At 44.5% G+C, this 12,331-nt stretch overlaps 1 long non-coding RNA gene across 2 annotated transcripts in view; it reads left to right on the plus strand.

Annotated features, from left to right (window-relative positions):
• Nucleotides 1–7,976: 7,976 nt before the first annotated feature.
• LOC113924898 overlaps nucleotides 7,977–12,331 on the plus strand; it is an 80,626-nt gene continuing 76,271 nt past the window's right edge. For both annotated transcript variants that reach the window (XR_003520844.1, XR_003520845.1), the window contains exon 1: nucleotides 7,977–8,510. This is a non-coding gene — a long non-coding RNA (uncharacterized LOC113924898). The remainder of the gene's footprint in view (nucleotides 8,511–12,331) is intronic.

Raw genomic sequence — 12,331 nt, forward strand, 5'->3', positions numbered from 1 at the left:
CAGCTGAAACATCTTTTAACCCATTGGTTACCATAGTGCTGTCTTCTTGGTGTTTCTGATTTGAAAAAACTAATTCAGGATTTTGCTACTGATTCCTCTGCCACTCCCTCTACCATTTTTCTGCCCATGTTTCTACCCTCACACTCTACTATCTTAGACTGGTTCTGCTCTTGTTGGAAACTGTGTAGAACAAGGTTCCATATACTGAGCTAAACATGCCCCCTATTTACTATCCCCTAGGGGCCTGAATGGGCACCACGGATAAGTGAGGTTGTGGCCTTTATAATCTTGCAGCCTGTGCTGGCCTCAGGATAGTGAACAAGAGGGGCTTAGAGATGGCAAGGGAGCTGGAAGGGGGCCCTGGGTCCTTTTTATAAAAATAAAAATAGAAGTTTCGAAAAATGCTTTTATTCAAATTTACATAACTTTGAAGGAATATATGCATAATGAAAGAATAAGAACACCAAGGAGGGTTTGAGGGTGCCTCTGATGGAGATCACGGGGTGCTTAACCACCAACTAACTCACCTCCCCCAGCCATCCTTTGACATCAGCCATTGCTTACAACCTACTGACATCCTCAAGAGGCACTGAGTATTTGCTGGCGGGAAAGCATGACTGTGTCTTAGAGAGTCAGCCCATGAGCAACCATAAAGTTCCTGGCTGAAATTTGGAGACTCTTTTGTGTGCAGAGACTCCAGCCGTGTGCCTAAATCTTTGGACCCTCAGATTTATTGTGAGAAAACCTCCACTTCCCTTATCCACAAGGTAAGGATTTTATGTAAAATCTGTGGGCAAGGAGCTGGTGGGGATCCCTTCCAGGCCCTTAGACTGAGATCCAGGCTTCTTACCTGAGTAGGTGAGTAATCCCTAGCAAGGAAGACCTTTGGAGAATTCATTACTTCCTGTCCAAAGCAGCAAGTTGGCCACAAGGGGGAAGCATCATACAGAGATAGTGTTCTGGCTGGACCTGCTCTTTGTTCTGGCTTTGCTATTGTCATCCACAAAAGGAAGGCAGGTGAGGCCCACCGCCTGGGGGGCTGTTGCTCAGCTGTGACCGTGTCCTCCTGTGGTCTTGAACACAGCCATGCAGCCAATAGACACCCAATGAATAGGATTTGACATGGATAAATATTCAGGATTTAATTTATTAATGAGATTAAGCAAATCACCGAAACAAATAAGTAGAGATGGCAATTCTTAGATTCCAAAGATTCGTCATATGCTGAAGACTGGGAATCAGAAAATCTGGTTCCATTCCTGGCCTGCAAGGCACTCGATGTCACGTGCTTTTAGGCAAGTCTGCCAGTCTTATCTTTCATATGCTCCCCATATTCTCTTTCTTTCTATGTTACAGGGCTGGTGTGAGGATAAAAGGAGAGAATATGGGTGAAAATGCTTAGGAAAATTGTAAAACAGAATTAGAAATTTACTAGCACTACAAAGTATGTGAGCAAAGAAAATGCAGCTTGTTATTTCTTTATACTGATTCAACCTTTCTGAGATGGGTAGTGTGTGTGTGTGTGTGTGTGTGTGTGTGTGTGTGTCAATTTGGTGCAACTTAGTTTAAAATCTTAGCTCAATTTAATCATTAAAACCCTCATCTCTTCAGGCTAGGCTGCTGACATCTTCATTCACCAGGACTTCCCCAGTTTTAAAACTCAAAGTCCTATGCCCAAGAATCCCCTTCTGTCTCTTTAGGACCATTGCTCAGGCTTTCCAATTTCCCCTGCTCCCCTCCCTTCCCCAAGAATGCACTGGTATAACTGGGAAAGGTGCGGTTCACCAGACTTGCACCAGTGAGGAGGAGCCCAAGTCTTTGGACCCCTGGGAAATGCTCCGGATCCTGTCTACCTGGCTTTGGGGTAGCCTTGGAGAATGAGCAAGGAGGATGGGCAGGTTTGGACTGCTTTGTTGGGCTCTTGCTCTGGGGCCCACTGCTGGAGTCTCTGGCTCTTGTTTGAGGCCTTTGATCTCAGAGTCCCCACCTACTCCATCCCCTTAGCTATGCTGTCAGGCCAGGTCACCAGCCCTCGGTGGCCTTGTAGAATGTCTTCTGAGTCATCTGCTCATCATGGGGAGCACTGGGGGAACCAGAAGCACTATCTTGGGCTCATTTGATTATCCACCTCTACCACAATGTCCATCACTGCCCTTGTCATATTAGGAATGGGAGCATCAGCTGTAGGTTCTTCCCAGAGGCTTGAAACCTACCCCCAGGATGCAAGGGAGAGCATTCACTAGCCCAGATGTATTCCGTCTCATTCATATCTGGGTGTTTGTGACTGTTCTGTGGTAAGCAGAATTCTAAGATGTCCCCAGATTCCCAGCCCTTGGTGTGTTCACATCTTTCCTTTGTATTCAATAATAACTAGTCTAGGTGCTGCTGTGAAGGGATTTGGCAGATTAGTTGATCTTAAGAGAGGGAGGTTACCCCTCTCTTGGACCAGACCCAATCACATGAACATTTTGATCAGGTCTGGAGGTCAGAGACAGGGAGTCAGAGGCATTGGAATTATGAGAAAGCCTATGGGGGGGGACATATGGCAAGGAGCTGAGGGCCATCCCTGGGTGACAGATAGCAAGACATGAGACCCAGTCATACAGTTGCAAGAACAGGAATTCTGGGAACGATCGGAATTAGCTTGGAAGCAGCTCTTTCTCTATTTGACGCCCCCTCCCTGATGGAAATACAGCCAACACCTTGAGTTTTGCCTTGAGGGACCCTGTGTTGAGGACCTGGCTAAGACATGCCAGACTTCTGACCCATGGAAAATGTAGGGGAATAAATCTGTGTTGTTTTAAGCCACTAAATTTGTGCTAATTTGTTACACTGGATGGAAAACCAAGACAATGTCCCTTTTTGGGGTTAGGGCCCCAAGATGGGAAGGGGAAGCCCCCTTGTATCTCCTTTCCTTTTACCCCTTTTCCTCCCCTACGGTTCTTTCTGCTTGGAAGGGGCAGGCTTTCCCTCCCCTATAGCAGCCAGCCCTGTAGTGTTACTGCCCTGTGGAAAGGACCACCTTCTCTATGGTTCCAAGGAAGTCTATGATCTCAAACCTCAAAACAGGAAATGATTCTTGTTCTGGATGTTCGAGTACGATCTGGAACTGAAGACAGCCAAGGACTAATCTGGTGATTTATCATTCCCCAAATATTATCCTCATTGTATGCTCCAGAGTTATAGATGTTATATATGAGTACAGCAAATGCTGAAGATCTGGTGGTTTTTCTGAACAATGAGCAAAACAATTTTTCCTCATTATTTTCTGAGTAGATCTTTAACCTTGCTCAAAGTGGCTGGTTCTTTCTTTTCTCTTCCAAGGTAATTAGTTTCACAAATATTGTCTCGACTCCCTGATACAGTCAGTGCTATTGGGGCCTGAAATACCAACACAGCTTTGGTATTGGCAAATTACCTACACATATTTTTGAAATGTGTGCGCATTACCAGGGGGTGCTCAACAACGTGTTAGAGTCTATTAGTAGTCACAGAACCAAAGTAGTGTTTTATATTGGAGGGACAATTTTATTCAGAGACTGGGAGAACGAGCTAAGTAAGTAACTTTTGATAGGACATTTAAAACTTATTTGCAATATTTAAAAGAAACAGTCATTGGTTTTGGAGGACAATGGAACATACACATGAAACTTCAAGACAAAATCAAATTTTCAAGATTTCAAAGAATAGGCTAATTTCAGCCTGTGATGCAGAACTCAGGGGCCATGTGGCCATTCTCTCCCACTATTGACAACCCATTGGGAGAGGATTTCAGAAGACCGTTGCCCAGCCATATGGGGAAAATGGAAAAGGGAGGGAGAGAGTGGAGGAGGTGCCACTCAGGAGTTTATGGGAAGAATGAAAGATTGGTAGTGGTGTGCCCCATTGCCATGGGAGGATCACGGAGCACCCAGGGCTGGTTGGATTCAAGTCATAGAATCATAGAATGTTCGACTAGAAAGCTTTAGTTATCAGCTAGTTTCTAGATATATAAATGGCACTATGCTTTTTTTTATTTTTTTGACATTATTTCCAAATATCCAACCAGAAGCACGTCCTCAGGGAGGATCAGGATTTTTATAGTTGGAATGCAAAAGAAATAAAGAGTCAAAGTTGAGGTATTGATGGCCCAAATAGACTCTTGATACCCATTTCAGTAATACTGGCTAGTTGGGAAAGCCATATATTGATTGCAGGAGCCAGGCACTTGAGAGAAAAAAGCCACTATTTTTTCCAAATTCCAAAAGCTTTTCTTTAAATATTCAGTACCAGAGCTTGGAAGACCAAGCATAAGTTTTTTCTTATAAACTAAAGAGTTAGAAGAATGTAGGATAGGACAAATTCAATTTCTTACTACACAGAAAGGCAATTTCAAACTTTTGAAACTAGAAGGAGGAATTGGGGGGTGGGGAGGAGAGAAGAGAGTAAGACAAATGACCCTGGGAGGAAGTGGGCAAAGGACAGAGGAAATCTCTACCCCATTTCCTGTGGGAAGGGAGTTTATCAAACATCTCGTGTCTATCCAATGAGAGTTAACTCTTTAAATTCTGTGAGCTATTCCAGGCCTGAAGTTCTATGAATCTAAATCTTCCTATACAGATCGGGTAGGTATTTTAAACATCCAGATTATCACCTTTGCTGGAATTTTCTGAGTTTCTTCTGATTGTGAAATGTTTGTCATATTGGGGTTATCAGAACTACAGAGAGGTATGAGGTGGGGATCAGAATGGCTCTGCTCACAACTCCCTTTTTTATCACGAACAGAGGTGTGGATTGTTGGCTTTGGAGGATGACTTCCCTGGACCCCTAGGAGAACTCTGAGTCTCGTGAGCCTTTGAATTTTCTTCTTTGCACTTGGAGAGTAATTATGGGAAGTAAAACAGTGACCTGTGGAAATAAATCCTGGTAGGAAGACACACAGGAAGTATTCCTCACTCATTTTCATTAAAAAAAATTTTTTTTTAAGATTTTATTTATTTATTTGAGTGAGAAAGTGCACAAACAGGGGCAAGGGCAGAGGGAGAGGGAGAAGCAAGCTCCCTGCTTCGAGCCTGATGTGGGACTCTACCCCAGGACCCCGAGATCATGACCTGAGTCAAAGGCAGATGCTTAACCGACTGAGCCACCCAGGCGCCCCCTCATCTTCATTTTTGAAAAGAGCTTTATTGAGGTATAGTTTACATACGATAAAATTCAGCCATTTACAGTGTATAATTCACTGGTTGTTAGTGTATTTACAGATAGGTGCAGTCAATTTTAGAGCATTTTTTCATCCTATAAAGAAGCCCCATATAACCTTAGCTTTCATCTGCCTTCTCCACCAGAACCATCCTCCCTCAGTCCTGGCAACCACTAATCTGCTTTCCGGCACTATAGGTTTCCCTGTTCTGAGCATTTCATATTTATGGAATCATATAATATGTAGTCTTTTGTGATTGCCTTTTTCATTTCTCATAACCTTTTTGAGGGTCATCCATGTTGTAGCATGTATCAGAACTTTACTCCTTCTTAAGACCAAATAATATTCCGTTATATGGATTTGCCATGTCTTGTTTATCCATTTGACAGATGATGGACATTGGGTTTGTTTCTATCTATACTTCATTTTGTGTGTCCTGTAGTATTTGGGATTCTACTACTGGGTGCCTAACAATGAGACCTACTTCCCTTTCCTGAAAATATAGGTAGACTAAGAAAACCTGGTCTACTCAGGATTCAGACAAATCAAGTTCTATATGTGTTGAAGTGATGCCAAATAAAGAGACCAGTAGCTTAGAGAGGACCTTGTAGTGCTGTGTAAAGATGGCGTCCAGGACAGAGCCTCAGAGAGGACCAGGGTCTCACATCCCTTCAGAGATGATCAGGCTCAAGAGACCTGACCCACATTTACCCAACTTACTAGAAACCCTAACCCAAACTGCCAAACTGCCAAACTGCCTGATAAACCAAGAAGCTAATTTGTGATTTTAGAGTCTCCAAAGAGACCTGGAGTTAGGAGTTGACTGGTGTATCCATAATGTCCCTGTAGGGAAAACTGCATGAGAAGTCAAATTACCATCAGAAGGTTGCCTTGGAAGTAGCACTGCAGGCATAGGGAACTGTGTATCACTTGAAGGAATTGCCATTTAAGCCATAATAGCTGGACACACTTTGATATGTGTCTGATAAACATTCTTCTGGTCAAGACACCCTGCTTCTCAGTACTGCTGGATAAACACTGACCGACTCTTGCTATTTTCACCATCTCCTTGTCATTCCAAGTTGACCACTGGCTGTCTATGGACACTGAGATTTTATAATTGCTTAGAATAGCAATATTCAAACATTTTCTTATTGTGCATCCCTATGATTAAAACTTTTTGAGCACTAAGCCCACTTTATTTATTTACTTATTTATTTTACACACATACTATCAAATTTTTAAAAAAGATTTATTTATTTATTTTAGTGGGGGGAGGGGCAGAGGGAGAGAGAATCTCAAGCAGACTCTCTACTGAGTGGAGCCTGACACAGGGCTCACTCTCATGACCCTGAGATCACGACTTGAGCCAAAACCAACAGTAGGACACTCAACTGACTCTGCCACCCAGACGCCCCAACTCCTATCAATTTGTATGTTAAAATGAAGATTTATTTCTATAAATTAAATTGAATCTAAATTGAAATGTTAATTTTTTTCCCTACCTCAAATTGTCTTGTCTTCTCCATTTAAAGGATACTGTTTTTGTTTTTGCATTAAATCCATCTCAGATCTAAAGTTACACTTTAATCATCTGTTCTTTTAGTTGATTGAGTTTACGCTCAATTGTACCATCCTTACAAACCCATCTTTTACAGTAGGTTATTTAGATGAGATCAGAAAGCCTACTTCATGTTTTTTTTTTAATTGATTCTATTATTTTCATTTTAGCAAAGGTGGCATTTTCTGTTTATTTCCCAAGATTCCAGGGGGCAGCCTGCAGCAGCCTTCTAAACACAGACTAAAATCTTGCAGGGGAGCTAACGTTCTGCACTCAGGCTTTTCAGATAAGAGAAATGGTGAGAGATGTGTCTGAGGGTGTCACTCCTAGCAGGAATGAGAGTAAATGGCACCAAGATGGTGAAATTGGGGTTAGCAGAACTTGGGAATTGGCAAAAAATCCTTGAGAACCAAAGATTGCCAGTGGTTAGCCTCTTGGAAGCAAGCACTGTAACTCTGCCTAATTATGCTCCCTAATGTATAGATGGGATTGTGGAGATGCTCAGAGAAATAGAAGTGAAGCTTGATCCCCAGAGCAGAGAACATAACTGTTCCAGAAAATTCTCTGGTCATAATTGGAGGATACCAGTAAATTAGGATTTGGGTACCCTAGAGAGAACACTTTTGACTGAAAATAAAAGATGAGTTGGGTTCCAGATAAAAAGGAACCTGCTTCCTGAGAGATCAGGCTTGCTGAAGGAGAAAATTCCATCCTTGGACTCCATCAGTGGTTCTTAATGTTGGTTGCCAAGTGGAATCGCCTGAGGAGCTGTTAAAATGACCAGTGCCTGGGGCACCTGGGTGGCTCAGTCCTTAAGTGTCTGCCTTCAGCTCAGGTCATGACCCCAGAGTCCTGGGATCTAGCCTCGCATCAGGCTCCCTGCTCAGCAGGAAGCCTGCTTCTCCCTCTCCCACTCCCCCTGCTTGTGTTCCCTCTCTCGCTGTGTCTCTCTCTCTGTCAAATAAATAAATTAAAAAAATCTTTAAAAAAAATGACTGATGCCTGAGTCTCATCCCTAGAATTCTGATTTCATTGGTCTGGGATGAGCCGTGGCCATTGGGACTTTTTTTTTTTTTAAAGGTTAGGAACCATTGGATTAGAGGGTGGAAGAATGGGGTGACCCCCTGCGACGTCACAGGAGGAGACTTGGAAGGAAGAGGAAGGCCCTGGAACAAGGTGAGTCATTCCAGAAGCTTCAGCTGCGTGGCCTCTGTGACCCCATCCGCCAGGCTCCCATAAACATCGTGAAGAGAGGATTGAGAGAGGGAAGGAAAGCGGGGGAGGCTGGGATTTCTCCAGCGCCGGGGGAAGGTGGCCGTGGAACAGGGCGGGGAACCTTCTGTTTGGGGGGCTGCCACCGTCTTGGTGACAGCAGTGGCTTCCCTCAGTAACTGCCTGGCGACGCTAGAACCGGGAGCAGAGCAGTGCTGGTAAATGGCATCGCCTGGGGGATCCTTTTCCTTCCCACTCCCCTCTGAGCCTCTCTGCACCCGCTTTTCGGCGCCTGACATCTTTCCCTTCCGGTTGGCTATTGCCAGGCCTGGGGAGGAAAGCAAAAGGGAAGGCTTCCTCTGTCGGCGAAGTATCTGGAAGAATCTAGTAGAATCTGGCATCTAGTCTGCGGGCAGCCGTGTGGGTGGCTCTTCGGGGCTGCATTTCCCGAAGCGTGTTCCCTTAAACACCGATTCGTCCCGGCGTCCACGCAGCGAGCCTCAGCACCCTCGGAGAGCGCGGTCCTCACGCTCGGAGACAGCCCGCACAAAGAAACCGGTTTGTTTTTCCTTAACTCTCATGGCCCAGCTCATCTGGCCGCGGAGTTGTTTTTTCTCGGCTTAGCACATTAACATCTTGCCTCTTTCTCATGACACACTTTTGGGAAACTGCCCCAGAAACTACAATCAGTGGTTTCATTCACAGGGGACAAAGAAGGCAGCTGCATCCCGCACCCCCGAACCGGGGCCAGAACCGCAGTTGGGCCCTGGCCTCTCACTGTCACCGGTCGCCCCCTCCGCTGCCCCCTGCCGGCTGCCATGGCAACGCCTGCGGAGAGGTAGCACCAGGCCTTCTCTTTCTTCCCTACGCCCACCCCCCCCCCCCCCCCCCCGCCCCTTTGTGTCTCCGAAGGCGACTCAACACTCAGTAGGTGATGTTTTGAAACACTGATTGAGGGTTTGGGGCTTCATTTGCGCTCCGGTCTGCAGGTGGGCTCGGGAGGAGGAGAAGGCACTCCCAAGGATTTGCTTCTCTAGATCTGGTGGAACTGCCCGGCTAGAGGGTGGGAGAGGGCAGGCCTGGGAGCTCACACAACCTTGACATTGCCTTTTTTTTTTTTTTTTTAATTCTGTGATCACAAATACTTCACAAATTAGGAGTGGCAAAGGGCACAACAAAAAAAGAAAATATTTTGATTTCTTGGTATGTTTGGTTCAGGGGTGAATTTTTCTTTCAGTAAAATTTCTGGTCATGTTGTTTGCTATGATGTTTTTGCAATAAATAATTTTCTTTCAAGCTTGGAAGAAAAGAATGGCCTACTTTCTCCTCTGGCTCTGACTGGATCATTATTTTCAAAACCCCAAACCAGGACATAGAGCCTGATACACAGACTGACACAATTTTTGAAATAGGGGTTCTGATGGAACAGAGTAGTTGAAATGAAGGTGCCCAGGTGAGAAAATCTGGCCTCCTGGCTGCTGTACCCAGATGGCTCTCGAGTAGTGTCATTTCTAAATTATAGGGACAGTGAAGCCCATTTTGATACCCAATGATGAACACTGGGTATCCATATATTTTCTAAATTGATATCCACATTAAAAAAAATCTATTTATTGCTGCAAAGTCAAGAGCAGCCTTCCCCGGGGCGGGGGGGGGGAGGGGCGGTGGTGGTGGCGGAGATTCTATTCTGTGCCTAAGTGCATGAAAGACCTGGTTATTTCCAGTCTGCTCTGCTACCCAAGCCCAGGCTCGGGTGCTTTATGAATGAAAGGTTTGTGGGCATCTGCTTGATGCAAACCGAGTGCCTGGGAAAGCCTCACACAGCCGGTTCTGTCTCCCAGACGCCCGAGAAGGCTTCCCAGGGTCTGAAAGTACCAATTCTTAAGGCGTGAGCACTAGCGGAGGCTTATAATTTAAATCAGCTGGTTCTTATTTTCTTAAGTGTGAAAAAAACGGGTGATTAGGAGTGTGTGCCTGTGTGTGATGGGCTAACATTTGTGGAGTACCGGCTATGTGCTGAGAATGTTATATATCTATAATACATGTAAATTGATATATATCTTTATATAGATTTATATCTGAATGAGATATATAGTTATGTATCTACTATTTATATATCTGGTATGTGTATATATATATATAATGGATACATATACATAAATTGATGTAACTACGTATCTATTTCAGATATTTATCTGAATATACATCTATATATACATATATACCTGACTATCAATATATATCGATACCTATCTACATATCTTTATCTGTCTATATCTATCACTTTATTTCATTTTTACAGTTTTGTTTGACACTGATAAGGAGAAAATGAAATAGAGGCCCAAAATGGGCAGATAAAAGGGCTTGCCTAGGGTCACACAATGGAGCCCTATTCCCAGCTCAGGTCCATCTGACTCCAAAGTGTTCTTTCTGCTGCACCTTATTTTTATTATTATTATTTTTTACCATACAATCTTTATAATCATCAGAAATGTATGTATTAAGGCAGGAATGAGGCTGTCAACATGGGCCAATGATAATGCAGCGATCTCAGTCCCCACCTGAAACTCTCCATGTAAAATCCCACTTTCCTGCCTCGATCGCCTATCCTTCTGCTGGCTTTTTTTTAGGCCTTGTTCCCCAGAGCTCTTCTTTGACCCCCGCTGTGCCCTTCAGTCCATCAACCTCTCTCTTGTCCCATCGGATTTCTTGTCTTCCCTTAAACCATCTTTACAATTCTTCTCTTGAAAATATGGCCAACTCCTTGTATTATCCCCTGTCCTTCCTGCCTCCCAGTTCTGGAAGAACCGAGCCCCAACCACCTGCCTTCTCTGTGCCTGCTTCCCAGCTGATAAAGGATTCGGGGTGGGGGGAACCCTCATGGATTGGTATTATTTCGATAATGTTCAATAATCCTGACACTGCTCAGTAATCTTATTAGCAGTCTTTCTAATGAGCTTGTTCCCCCTTACTCCACAAACACCTGACTTCCCCATTCCTCCAGCCCCCTCACTCTGGACTAGCAACTTTGCTTTGCACTTCTCGGAGAAAATAGGTTCTATCCAAGAGGAACGCACCCTCTTCCCACCACCCAATCTGCACACCTTCCTGCATTTGCATCTTAAATCTTGCAACTCCTGCTTTGCAAGGCAGGTGTCTGCCGCTTTGAGTCCAGCCAGGGCTGAGGACTCGGGCCTCAGTTCTGCCCCATGGGACCTCTCTGTGTGTCTGTGTTCCAGGGGCCACCCCCAAGAGAGAACACTAATTGGCAGCTGCATCGCCTTTTATGCCCTACCTCAAAAGTCACACCACCTCTTAAGGCAGTCACAGAGACTTGCCCCGGGGCAAAGGGAGGAGGTACACCCACCACCACGTGATGGCGGAGTAGCAGATCATTGGAAGAGCATGTGGGGCAGACATGTGCTCCTGACCGTTTGAAGGAAATACAATCTACTGCAATTAATGGCTTTTCTTCCTCATTCTCGTTTAGGGTCTTGTTTAAATTTCTCCCGTCTTTCTAGATTAGTTACCCCAGACAACAGTCAAGACATTACCTTTCCACCTTGTGGTTCTTAGCAAAATTTTACATTATACAATGATTTCTATAGCGTTTTTGTTTACCATCTATTATTATCTGTCTCTAGCAGGGGCAGAACACTTCTTGAGGAGAGGACTATGTTTTTCCTATTCACCACTGATCTTCAGCACCTGCCTCAGTCCCTGGCATATAACAAGTGCTAAATAAACACTCATCAATGAATAACCTAAGGAGTGTTGAATAAAATCTGCTTTCCCCATCCCCCCCACCCAAAACATGAATTCAAATGGTATTTGGTCATGTGTTCATCTTGAACTCATACTCATTTGCAAATGGAAAGCAGTCAGATACGAGCGACGGTTATGACGTGGTCAATGGCAAGAAACTTCCTGGCATTGACTCTGCTGTCGTGGATAGCTGTTCAACACAGAAAACCACAGAAGCAAGTAGGAATTTCTCCAAAGGAGGCACTTTTTAAACCGTATGGAAGTTTTCATTTGAGAGGCTGTTGGACCAAACACCCTGGTTATTACTCAGAGAGCTGAAGTCCTTCAGCCAGAGGGGATCTGGCAGAGTCACAGAAAGGAAGACTCCTCCCCCTGACTTTTAAAACTGTCCACCTTCAATCAGAGACTTTAGGCTCAAATCAGATCAAAGAGTGATAAATAATTCATTTAAACTCAGAATTCTAAAGTGTTAGAGAACCAACTGGTGCAGTTTTGGGGGAAATAAGAGGCAGGCACTGGTGGGGTGGGGAACCTGGAGAAGGGAAATCTGGTGGGGGGTGGTGGTGGACTAGCATTGATTAAGGACAAGTTTTTGCCAGGTGCTTTAACATACT

Source organism: Zalophus californianus, chromosome 2 (assembly GCF_009762305.2).
Source record: "Zalophus californianus isolate mZalCal1 chromosome 2, mZalCal1.pri.v2, whole genome shotgun sequence".
Taxonomy (NCBI): Eukaryota; Metazoa; Chordata; class Mammalia; order Carnivora; family Otariidae; genus Zalophus; species Zalophus californianus.